The 12466-nt window shown below is 44.0% G+C and overlaps 1 pseudogene across 1 annotated transcript in view; it reads left to right on the top strand.

The window, feature by feature from the left end:
- Positions 1-11127, top strand: part of LOC129558979 (polyadenylate-binding protein 1 pseudogene) — a 180795-nt pseudogene extending 169668 nt beyond the window's left edge. Inside the window, exon 2 of the transcript XR_016038132.1 lies at positions 9154-11127. The product of XR_016038132.1 is annotated as a polyadenylate-binding protein 1 pseudogene (transcript). The remainder of the gene's footprint in view (positions 1-9153) is intronic.
- Positions 11128-12466: the final 1339 nt, after the last annotated feature.

Below are 12466 nucleotides of genomic sequence, written 5' to 3'. Positions count from 1 at the left end.
AGCACTAAAGTCTCCTGTGCTGGGAAGCTCGCTTGACCCTGGAATGGTTGCTCAGTCTAAGATTAGGTCTCAATTTCAGGTCCTCTGATTACTGACTCGGTGATGTTTGTCCCACCCATCTTTGTTTTAACTGAGATTATAGTTGTCCTACCACTGAAGATAATTTGTAAATAATTGTAAGTGCTAATTATGCATTCTCTGTATATTTAAAGGATGAAATAAAATTTAGAGTTTCAGTTTCCCCACATGCTCTTTTAGAGGATTATTCCCATATGAGACATGCCCTAAATATTATTTTACTTTATTCTCTCCCTTTTTATTCCTAGAAAGACATAAATTTGTGTTGTTATACATGGCTTAGGCTGATAACAATCAGTAGACGGTTCAGATAAACAAAATGAATTGGAGAGGTTATGAGTTATTCGCACGTGTCACCGTGGAGACCAGAGAATGGATTGTCACCATGGAGACTTGCATAAACACTCTGCCTGTAATGATCTCCTTGTGAAATCAGATTTAGAAGAGATTTGGGGAGGAGGATATGTAAATGGCGCTGTGTGACTGGAGTGAGTTGTGTAAGGTTAAGGATGTCAAAGTAAGTTGACAGATTCTGCACTCACCATTGCTCCACCGCCAATGAGCAGGAAAAAGAACTGCAGGGAAAGCCTCAAAGTTCAGAGGGTGAGAAAAGTGTGTTTCATCATGTCCTAAGATACTGCAGGATTTGAGATGTTTCCCATTTACTGTACAACTCTTTCTTTGACACTGGCTATTCATCACTGTCATTATAGCAGGTTCTCTGGAGTTAGCATGTGATAATAAGAATTGTTATTGTTGTTCAGTTGTTCAGTCACGTCCAGCTCTTTGCAACCCCATGGACTGCAGCACGCCAGGCTTCCCTGTCTTTCATCAACTCCTGGAGATGCTCAAACTTGTGTTCACTGAGTTGGTGATGCCATCCAACCATCTCATCTTTTGTCACCCACTTCTCATCCTGCCCTCAATCTTCCCCAGCATCAGGGTCTTTTCCAGTGAGTCAGTTCTTCGCATCAAGGGGCCAAAGTATTGGAGTTTCAGCTTCATCATCAGTCCTTCCAATGAATATTCAGGACTGATATCCTTTAGAATGGACTGGTTGGATCTCCTTGGAGTCCAAGAGACTCTCAAGAGTCTTCTCCAACACCACTGTTCAAAAGCATCAGTTCTTCAGTGCTCAGCTTTCTTTATGATCCATCTGTCACATCCATACATGACTACTGGAAAACCATAGCTTTGACTCTATGGATGTCTGTTGGCAAAGTAATGTCTCTGCTTTTTAATATACTGTCTAGGTTTGTCATAGCTTTTTTCCAAAGGAGCAAGTATTTTTTAATTTCATGGCTGCAGTCACCATCTGCAGTGATTTTGGAGACCAAGAAAATAAAGTCTGTTGGTGTTTCCACTGTTTCCCCATCTATTTGCCATGAAGTGATGGGACTGGATGCCATGATCTTAGTTTTTTGAATGTTGAGTTTTAAGCCAGCTTTGTCATTCTTCTCTTTCACCTTAATCAAGAGGCTCTTTAGTTCCTCTTTGCTTTCTGCCATAAGGGTGGTGTCATCTGCATATCTGAGGTTATTGATATTTCTCCCGGCAATCTTGATACAAGCTAAAATCAAGATAAGGATAGCAGTCTTTATTCACTCTTATCACATTGCCAAGATGGCACCAAGCTCTTTATGATTATTATCACTTTGAACATTTTACCAATGAAGAAACTGAGGTGCAGAGAAGTTAAATATCCTGCCCAAGGTCACACAGCTAGAAAATGATAAAGCCAGGATCCCTATCAGGCAGTCTGGTAGCAGAGCTCATGTTCTTAAATACTAAACTCTCATGAGAAATTGTCCTTGTCTTTGAGGCAATTCAAATATAACTAAAGAAATGAAGTAATGAAGAGTGACACCAGGGAACTAGTACTTATACAGATTTCACCTGGTATTTAATTACAGCTTCAATGTATGACATGAATCTTATTCCTTTACCTCTTTCTCCTCTACAGATAGAACACTGGAGTGGGTTGCCATTCCCTTCTCCAGGGGATCTTCCCAACCCAGGGATCGAACCTGGGTCTCCTGCTCTGCAGGGAGACTCTTTACCATCTGAGCCACCAGGGAAGCCCTTAAATGTGCAATGTGAATATTATTCCTTTACCTCTTTCTCCTCTGCAGATAGATATATATCAACTGTTAGAGTTCTTAGTTGCAGAGAGCAGAATCCACATTAGCTAGATCAAGGAAAGCAATATACTAAAGGGAATCAGTTTAGTCATGGGATATCTGGGAGGATCAGAGAATCATACTTGGAATCTACAGAACCCTAATTACACCATCTGCCTGTTTTAGAGGAGAAGGCAATGGCAAGCCACTCCAGTACTCTTGCCTAGAAAATCCCATGGATGGAGGAGCCTGGTAGGCTGCAGTCCGTGGGGTCGCTAAGGGTCGGACACGACTGAGCGACTTCATTTTCACACATTGGAGAAGGAAATGGCAACCCACTCCAGTGTTCTTGCCTGAAGAATCCCAGGGATGGGGGAGCCTGGTGGGCTTCCGTCTATGGGGTCACACAGAGTCGGACACGACTGAAGTGACTTAGCAGCAGCAGCAGCAGCAGCAGCCTGTTTTAGTGTACATCTGGGCAGTTAATAGGCATTTAAATCAGATTTACCTTAAAAATGTACATTTATACTTTCAGGTGGATTGACTCAGGGTTGGACTCAGTTGGAAAAAACACTTAACTTTTTCCCATAAATTCAAATACCTCACAGAACACTTGTGGACAGCATCACATGGGCACGGCTGTTCTGGTAGAAAACTGTGGATAAGGCGTTCCTGGTGATCCAGGAAGCTTTGTGTTGAGTCAAGCAACCCTTTCTGAGGAGAAACAGTATTGTGCTTTGCCTGACAGCAAGGATCAACAGAATGTATCGTAATCTTAAAAGATGGCTATGAGCATCAATCATCTTGGATAAAGTCCTTTGATTCACATCTCGTGGAAGATTCCTTCACAAATTATCGATACACACTGGGGGAATCAACCTGTGTTTTGTACTAAGGACTCAGCAGACAGCAAAGTATAGAGGAGCTTCTTCTTCCTGAAGGAAAGCAGAGGATGATGGAAAGCCCACTGGATCTGGACTAAAAACAAAGTTGTTTGAATATCAAATTGGAAAATATGGGGGTAGTGTCTGGCACCAGGCAGGCATGTTATAGCTGATAGTTCATTTCTTCCACTGCATCTAACCCTTTGGCTCCTCTCTGAATGTGAACAGATTCCAGGCTGAACTTGTGGAAATCAGATTAAAAGCAGCTAATATGTTTTTAACCCTTTGGTTTCTGGTAGTTACTTAAAGAGATTCTGTTTTCTTTTTCTCATTGAATGAAAATTTATAGCCTAATTTGTGACACATTCTCTCTAGCAAGTGTGTGGGATTTCGTAGCATGACTTTTAATATACCACACACCTCATTTATCTTTGTAATCTATTTTCTCTTCCTTTTAAAAAAATATTTGTAGCTCATCTCATCATTTTATATGAACTTTTTCATGCTTATATCCAGTTTTGGAAAAAAGTGGTAACACCCCCCACTTGGGCACTCCTGTGATACGCCAACCTCTCTCCTGCTGTTTCAAAACACCTCTGGTCCCCATATTTGTTCTGGCTGTCCTCAAGTCTCCCTCGAAACCAGTCCCGCTGTTGCCTGAGTTTTAGGCCAGCTGGGATTTTCATCTTCAATCAGTCCATCTGCTTCCATCTCTCAAAGATTTCTCATGATTTCCAATCCCTAAGAGTGTCCTATCATGTCCCCCAGCGCTGATTTGAGTCTGTTTCACTTTCTCGTTTCTTCCGCTGTTTCTGGAGGTGAGTCAGGACTGGAGAATGTGTTCGTGTGTCATCTTCCCGAGGCAGCCCCGCCTCCCTACTTCAGCTCAGACCTGTATCGCCAACAGTGCCCTGAACACTCACACAGATGTGCCACAGGAGCTGCCACTCAACATCTGAAATAAGCACCTCACCCCCAACAAATGTGTTGCATGTATACATGTGCATGTGTGTGTGTGCACATGTGTGTGTGTGCGCATGTGTGTGTGTGCGCATGTGTGTGTGTGCGCATGTGTGTGTACATATGTGCGTGTGTGTGTGTTGCTTGCATAACCAAGGAAGATGGAAGAATGTGTTCTGGCTGCTCTCACTCTCTCAGCTCTCTCCCCTAATAAATATCCAAGCTTTTAGGTGTTCCACCTCCTAAATATCCAGATTGATCCATTCCTTGTCATCATTTTATTGCTATAGCAGAGCAGAATCCAGTTTTATCCCTTCAGCCCATTCTCCAAGCTGTTTTCAAAGTGAGACATCTAAAAGATACCACCTTTCTAGAAATCCTTCTGGCTTCCAGGCGTCTGCATGGCGAACGTCAGCCCTTCAGCGGAGGATCTGCTTTAGCCACCGAGCTCCTTGCTGGCCTTGATGCGCACTCCTCCTCAATAATCAAACCGTGTTGTCAGCTGTGCACCCTCTGTTCTTTCATGCATCCGTGCTTTGGTGCATATTGTTCCTTCTACTTAAAATGCTTTTCCTCACCTCAGCCCACCCTTGCTGCCTGCCTGCCTTCATTTCTCAACAGATATCTGTGTTACACCTACTATGTGCAGGCTTTGTTCCAGACATGGACCAGGGCAGATAAGTCTTTGCTCTCAATTTAAGAATGTATTAAATGTTACTTGGACTGTGTGTCCGGAGCACTTTCTCCAATCCAAGAGATTCCATTCTAGTTGGAGATGCGCAGCAGCCAGATGAGTTCTGTGAGGTTCAGCCTGAGTCCTTCTGAACCTCTTCTGCATCGCCCAGGCTGGCTAAGCCCAACACATCCTGTGACCTGACCCTTGGATGTTTGTGTGGTCACCTCTGCCATGGAACTGTAGGATTCCTGAGTGGCATTCTTCCTTTTATCCGCCTAATAGTGTTGGTCACCTAGGAAAAACTTAGTAAGTGTTGATTGGACACCTGCTAAGCTAAGCCAATTTTATCATGCCCTTCTGCTACTTAAAATCCTTTTTTTTTTTAATTTTCAAAAATTTTTATTAGAAAACTGAAATTTACAATGTGTTTATATCACTCACTGAGTACATGGCATTTAAAAGCAACATCATTACAGAAAGATAACAAAAATACAATGTCTTAAAACCTACGGGATATGGAAAACATTATCCACTGAGCAAAATCCTCCGCTGACTCACCACTATGAAAGATTTAAGTCCAAACTCCTTACCTTGGCACACAGTGTCCTTCAGGCTGGCCCTGCCTTCTTTGGCTTCTCCTTCCTCAGTCCCCAGTCACGTTCCTTTTGCTCCAGCCACGCCGTACTGTGTCTCCTGCTCCCCAAATAACCTCTAGGATTTCTCAAGGGAATTAATGAAGTCACTCAGTTGTGTTCGACTCTTTGCAACCCCATGGACTGTAGCCTACCAGGCTCCTCTGTCCACGGGACTTTTCAGGCAAGGGTACTGGAGTGGGTTGCCATTTCCTTCTCCAGGAGATCTTCCCGACCCAGGGGTCAAAACCGGGTCTCCCGCATTGCAGGCAGACGCTTTACTGTCTGAGCCATGAGGGAAGTCCAAAGGATTTCTCAAGGCCTACTATTAATGCTCTATGCAGTGAGTCTGCCTTTAATACAACCTTGTTTGTTGTTCATAACCAGCTCAAATATCACACATCCTCATATGTCATGTGTTCATCCACTCGTCACTCCTATACCCACATAGTCACTTGGATTCATTTACGACCTTATGGACATGAGTTTGAGTGAACTCCGGGAGTTGGTGATGGACAGGTAGGCCTGGCGTGCTGTGATTCCTGGGGTCGCGGAGAGTCGGACACGACTGAGCGACTGAACTGAACTGAACTGAACTGAATTGTAACCATCTGTTTCTGTGTCTGTCTCTCTGCCTACTTATTTCATGTGCTGAGTTTTTCAAGGACAAGAATTATATCTTATTAATCTTTGACTTGCCTCTAATTTCCTATGGTATATATCTCAGCTCTTAGAATATAGCATATGATCAGGTAATTTTTGATTTAATGACTAGATTTTTTTATAACTCTTCATTGTACTACATAGGATGACAAGACAAGGGTTAAACCTTAGTTTACTCAATGTTTTTGCAGACAATACAATTCAAGGTCCTATTCTCAAACCAAATCAGAAGATTTATCTTTAAGTTGCTGACCACGTGCTCTTCATTTCTCTTCCTTTTCTAATGTAAAAGATCAAATAATCTGTCCTCGCAGTGTTTATTTTCCCATTTCTAGCAGAATAGTGTGTCAGTCTTGTCACCTACTTCTTGCCTCCTACATGCTGCATACATGAGGCAATGTTAGTTTCTTGAAGGCAAGTCTCTCCTACCCAATTTAAAATGCCTTTAGGCAGCTGTTGGAAAGGATCATCTTAGCCTGTTGCAAACCCATCTATCAGTGAGCTGAATGTGGCACCGTGAAAAAAATCACAAGAGTGTAAAGAGCCTTTAAAAAAAAATGTAACCTATGTTTTCCCCAGGCCACGTGAGCCTCAGGATAAAGTGAGGTAACATTAATAGTAATAAACAGTGTTTCTCTGCTCTGACCCCCTGCTTAATAGTATAGGATCTCAGACTCTTTGTAAAGCCTTCTCTTCGATCCTTGTTTGAGGGGCCCTAAGAGCAATGATGAAAATGTGTCAGAACAGATAGCTGTTCTCAGCCTCCAGGTGGCCCCCACCGTGTTTCTCCTGGCCTCTCCTCTCATTTCCAGGGTATCTACTGCTGCAGGCACCCGGCTCCTGCTGTCCAGGTTGTCTGATGTCTCCTGCTGTCACAGGGCGGCTCTGCCACCTTCCATGGCTCCCAGTACCACTGAAGACTTGTAATCTTTTATATATATATATAATTAATTTGTTTTAATTGGAGACTAATTACTTTACAATATTGTGGTGGGCTTTGCCATACATTGATGTGAATCCACCACGGGTGTACATGTATTCCCCACCCTGAACCCCCCTCCCACCTCCCTCCCCATCCCATCCCTCAGGGTCGTCCCAGTGCACCAGCCCCGAGCACCCTGTCTCATGCATCGAACCTGGACTGGCGATCTGTTTCACATAGGATCATATACATGTTTCAATGCTATTCTCTCAAATCATCCCACCCTCGCCCTCTCCCACAGAGTCCAAAAGCTTATTCTTTACATCTGTGTCTCTTTTGCTGTCTCACATACAGGGTCATCATAGATATGCATTAATATACTGTATTGCTGTTTTTCTTTCTGACTTACTTCACTCTGTAAAATAGGCTCCAGTTTCATCCACCTCACTAAGAAAGTGAAGTCACTCAGTCGTGTCCAACTCTTTGCAACCTCATAGACTGTAGCCTAAAAGGCTCCTCCGTCCATGAGATTTTCCAGGCAAGAATACTGGAGTGGGTTGCCATTTCCTTCTCTAGGAGAGCCTCCCAACCCAGGGATTGAACCCAGTTGAACTCATTAGAACTGATCCAAATGGAATCTTTTTAATAGCTGAGTAATATTCCATTGTGTATATGTACCACTACTCCCTTATCCATTTGTCTGCCTGTGGACATCTAGGTTGCTTCCATGTCCTGGCTATTATAAACAGTGCTGTGATGAACACTGGGGTACACGTGTCTCTTTCAATTCTGGTTTCCTCTGTGTGTTTGCCCAGCAGTGGGATTGTGTTTTTTAAGGAATCTCCACACTGTTGTCCATGGTGGCTGCACTAGTTTGCTTTCCCACCAACAGTGTTAAAGGGTTCCCTCTTCTCCGCAGACTTGTAATCTTTAGCGGTGCCTCTCGCTGCTTTGAAGCCATCCTCTTTCTTGGGTTGTCGATGCCGTGAGCTGATGCCTTGTCCACCTGTGCACCGCACACGGCTGCTACAGTGCTGCTACCCCGATGTCACCACAGCCTGTCCCTCCTGCCACCGTCTGCCGTGACCCACCACCTCCTGCCGGCACCAGCATTGCCTCCTCCCTATACCTGTAGTTACACCATGCAGGCCCCCAAGCTCAATCCCCAATCTCACCAAATATTTTAAGGAACATAGGTATTTTCATTTTAACTTTCAGCTCCTTCTCACCTTGTGGCTTGAGTGCAATCCAAGCACGTTCAGAAACGAGCTGAGCATTACCTTGGAAGCATCCTGGAACTCTCCCTCTAGTACAGGGCCCACACCCAGCTTGTGAACCTGACTTGTTCCTTGCTTAGGATGGGCTCAGGCCGGAGGCTCCACAGCCACTCTAACACACACGCCTGCTGGATCAGCCTAGAAATTCATTGTGGACACTCAAGCTAGCTTCCTATCTACACACCTCAGGAACACATGCACACATACGTACATGTCCTTATTGAAAATGTCAGTGAAGTGAAGTGAAAGTCACTCAGTCGTGTCTGACTCTTTGTGACTCCATGGACTGTCCATGGAATTCTCCAGGCCAGAATACTGGAGTGGGTAGCCAATCCCTTCTCCAAGGGATCTTCCCGACCCAGGAATCGAACCAGGGTCTCATGCATTGCAGGTGAATTCTTTACCATCTGAGCCATCAGAGAATGCAAAACTCACATGTTGTGAATTTACTCTATTTCCCCCTGGTATTGTGAAATTGCTGGTATTGTGGAATTCTTCTGAGAATCTAAAACCTGGTGTTATCTCATTTACCTTGAGGAATATCAGCTGGGATATCTCCAAATAATAGCTAGGCTTGTCAAGAGAGGAGGTTATTTCTCTGTAGGGTGGAGAAAGTCTGAAGCTAGGCCAGTCCAGGCCTGATGGTGAAGCTCTATGAGGTCACCAAGGGCCTGGACCATACCCTTCTTTCTGGGCCACCCTCAACACGCGGTGTCCACTGCAAGAACCCAGGTTCCTGCTGGAGCATCGGGAGCTGCATCCCAGTCAGCAGGAAAGAGGAAGGACCAGGAAGAACATGCCCTTCTCCTTAAGGATGCTCTGCGCTCACAGAATTTACATGCTAGGTTTCCACTTACCTCTGATGGGTCAGAGCTTGGCTGCAATGCCACATTTAGCTGCAAAAGAGGCTGGGAAATGAACCCTTTACTATGTGTATCCAGGTTTCCAGCCACATCAGCAGTTCTGCTCCCAGGAAGGAGGCCAAGAATACATAATCAAAGAGAGCTGGAACCGGCGGATGTGGAGCGTGCTTTGGACACCATGAATTTTGATGTGATAAAGGGCAAGCCAGTATGCATCATGTGGTCTCAGCAACATATTCATTAAAAATTTGGATAAATCCATTGATAATAAAGCACTGTATGATACATTTTCTGCTCTTGGTAACATCCTTTCGTGTAAGGTGGTTTGTGATGAAAATGGTTCCAAGGGTTATGGATTTGTGCATTTTGAGACACAAGAAGCAGCTGAAAGACCTATTGAAAAAATGAATGGGATGCTTCTAAATGATCGCAAAGTATTTGTTGGAAGATTTAAGTCTCGTAAAGAACGAGAAGCAGAACTTGGAGCTAGGGCAAAAGAGTTCACCAATGTTTACATCAAGAATTTTGGAGAAGACATGGATGATGAGCACCTTAAGGATCTCTTTGGCAAGTCTGGACCTGCCTTAAGTGTGAAAGTAATGACTGATGAGAGTGGAAAATCCAAAGGCTTTGGATTTGTAAGCTTTGAAAGGCATGAAGATGCACAAAAAGCTGTGGATGAGATGAATGGAAAAGAGCTCAGTGGAAAACAAATTTATGTTGGCGGAATGTAGACAGAACTTAAGCGCAAATTTGAGCAGATGAAGCGAGATAGGATCACCAGATACCAGAGTGTTAACCTTTATGTGAAAAATCTTGATGATGGTATTGATGATGAACGTCTCCGGAAAGAGTTTTCTCCATTTGGCATAATCACCAGTGCAAAGGTTATGATGAAGGGTGGTCGCAGCAGAGGTTTTGGTTTTGTATGTTTCTCCTCCCCAGAAGAAGCCACTAAAGCAGTTACGGAAATGAACGGTAGAATTGTGGCCACCAAGCCACTGTATGTAGCTTTAGCTCAGCACAAAGAAGAGTGCCAGGCTCACCTCACTAACCAGTATATGCAGAGGATGGCAAGTGTAAGAGCTGTGCCCAACCCTGTAATCAACCCCTACCAGCCAGCACCTCCTTCAGGTTACTTCAGGCAGCTATCCCACAGACTCAGAACCTTCCTCCTTACTATCCTCCTAGCCAAATTGCTCAACTAAGACCAAGTCCTCGCTGGACTGCTCAGGGTGCCAGACCTCATCCATTCCAAAATATGCCCGGTGCTATCCGCCTAGCCGCTCCTAGACCACCATTTAGTACTATGAGACCAGCTTCTTCACGGGTTCCACGAGTCGTGTCGACACAGCGTGTTGCTAACACATCACGTCCCGCAGCTGCTGCAGCTGCAGCTACTCCTGCTGTTCGCACTGTCCCACAGTACAAATATGCTGCGGGAGTTTGCAGTCCTCAACAACATCTTAATGCACAGCCACAGGCCACCATGCAGCAGCCCGCTGTTCATGTACAAGGTCAGGAGCCTCTGACCGCTTCCATGTTGGCATCTGCCCCTCCTCAAGAGCAGAAGCAAATGTTGGGCGAATGGCTCTTTCCTCTAATTCAAGCCATGCACCCTACTCTTGCTGGTAAAATCACTGGCATGTTGTTGGAGATTGATAATTCAGAACTTCTTCATATGCTTGAGTCTCCAGAGTCTCTCCGTTCTAAAGCTGATGAAGCTGTAGCTGTCCTACAAGCCCACCAAGCAAAAGAGTCTGCCCAGAAAGCAGTTAACAGTGCCACTGGGGTTCCAACTGTTTAAAATGATCAGGGACCATGAAAAGAAACTCGTGCTTCACCAAAGAAAAATACCTAAACATCTAAAAACTTAAATATTATGGAAAAAAAACATTGCAAAATATAAAATAAATATAAAAAGGAAAGGAAACTTTGAACCTTATTTACCAAGCAAATGACAGGCCTAGCAAACATAGTGCTAGTCCTAGATTACTTATTGATTTAAAAACAACAAAAAAACACAAAAAAATAGTAAAATATAAAAACAAATTCATGTTTTATAGACCATGGGAAAAAGAATTTTCAGCAAAGTATAAAAATTCAAAGCATTCATTTCTTTAATCTTGTAATTCTTTACTGTGGAATAGCTCAGAATGTCACTTCTGTTTTAAATAACAGAATTGATAACTGAGCAAGGAAATGTAATTTGGATTATAAAATTCTTGCTTTAATAAGAATTTCTTAAACAGTGAAAAATAATAATAAAAGAGAGCTGGAAGTCTCTGCAATAAAGAGAAGATTTTTCCCCCTCCCCTTTTATAAATTTCAACCCAGCACATGCAAGAGGAAGAGATCATTGAATTGCTTGTGCCACCCACACCTGTGTGTGTGTGAGAGGATCACCTATTGATAATTTAATTCATATTTCCATCTTGCTGCTATTGATACATTTCCCTTCCCCATTGTGAAAAGGTAGCTCAGCTGTTGTCCCCATGTCTAACAGGCTCTTGTGTTGTGGGACCAAGAGCCAATGTCGACAGGTACTCAGCAGGTAAACCCAGCCTCAACGTTTGTTTTCATGGCATGAACTCAAGCAGACAATGATAGCAAAGTACTTGTAAGGGGAGAGGAGCTCCAAAGTTTGGGGAAAGCAGAAGTGGATTGGAGAGAGGTGTTGAAGCTTCCTTGAGGCAGAAGGGGTCAGGGTTGGGGCTGTTGGGCAGCTAGTAGGGACCAGAGCTGTGTTCATTCATAGCACTCTGCATTGCCTTCAGAGCACATCCTAAGAGCAGTGGCCATGCGTGTGGCTCAGGAAGCCCAGATATGAGTCGTAAAGCACCTCCCAATGCTGGAAATGTTTTCTCCACCCAAGCAGCCAGAGAGATGACCAGGGGAATCAGACAGTAGGGTGAAAGGGAAAGTGAAGTCTTGTGTTTGACTCTTTGTGACCCTATGAACTGCAGCCTACCAGGCTCCTCCATCCATGGAAGTTTCCAGGCAAGAGTACTGGAGTGGGTTGCCATTGCCTTCTCCAGGAAAATGTTTATTATGGGAGTGGGTCTGGTGAAAGAGAAAGTGAGACAGTGGGGTGTGCCCTCTCTATTCTGGACTTACAAGTGAACTGAGACTATCCTATAACCCTGGAGAAGTAGAGGCAGTGCCCAAAATGAGATCAAGGCTGAATTTTCCTCCACGAGCAGATAGGAACTTAGGGAGAATCTTTTTTTCCAACATAGTATTTTTTAAACCACCTATTGTCAGTCAATATTTATTCCTGCTGTGAGGATAGGCTCAAAATAGAACTCAGGCCTCCTGAGTAATAACCTTGCAGTCTGCTGGTGCGGCTTTGCTGTCTCTGAAGGCCAAGGTTAGAAGTGGGAACCATACT

This window comes from Moschus berezovskii, chromosome 8 (assembly GCF_049115385.1).
Source record: "Moschus berezovskii isolate FMDL1 chromosome 8, NW_MosBer_1.0, whole genome shotgun sequence".
Lineage (NCBI taxonomy): Eukaryota > Metazoa > Chordata > Mammalia > Artiodactyla > Moschidae > Moschus > Moschus berezovskii.
Note: the sequence above shows the minus strand (reverse complement) of the source record. Positions and strands in the feature narration are given on the sequence as shown.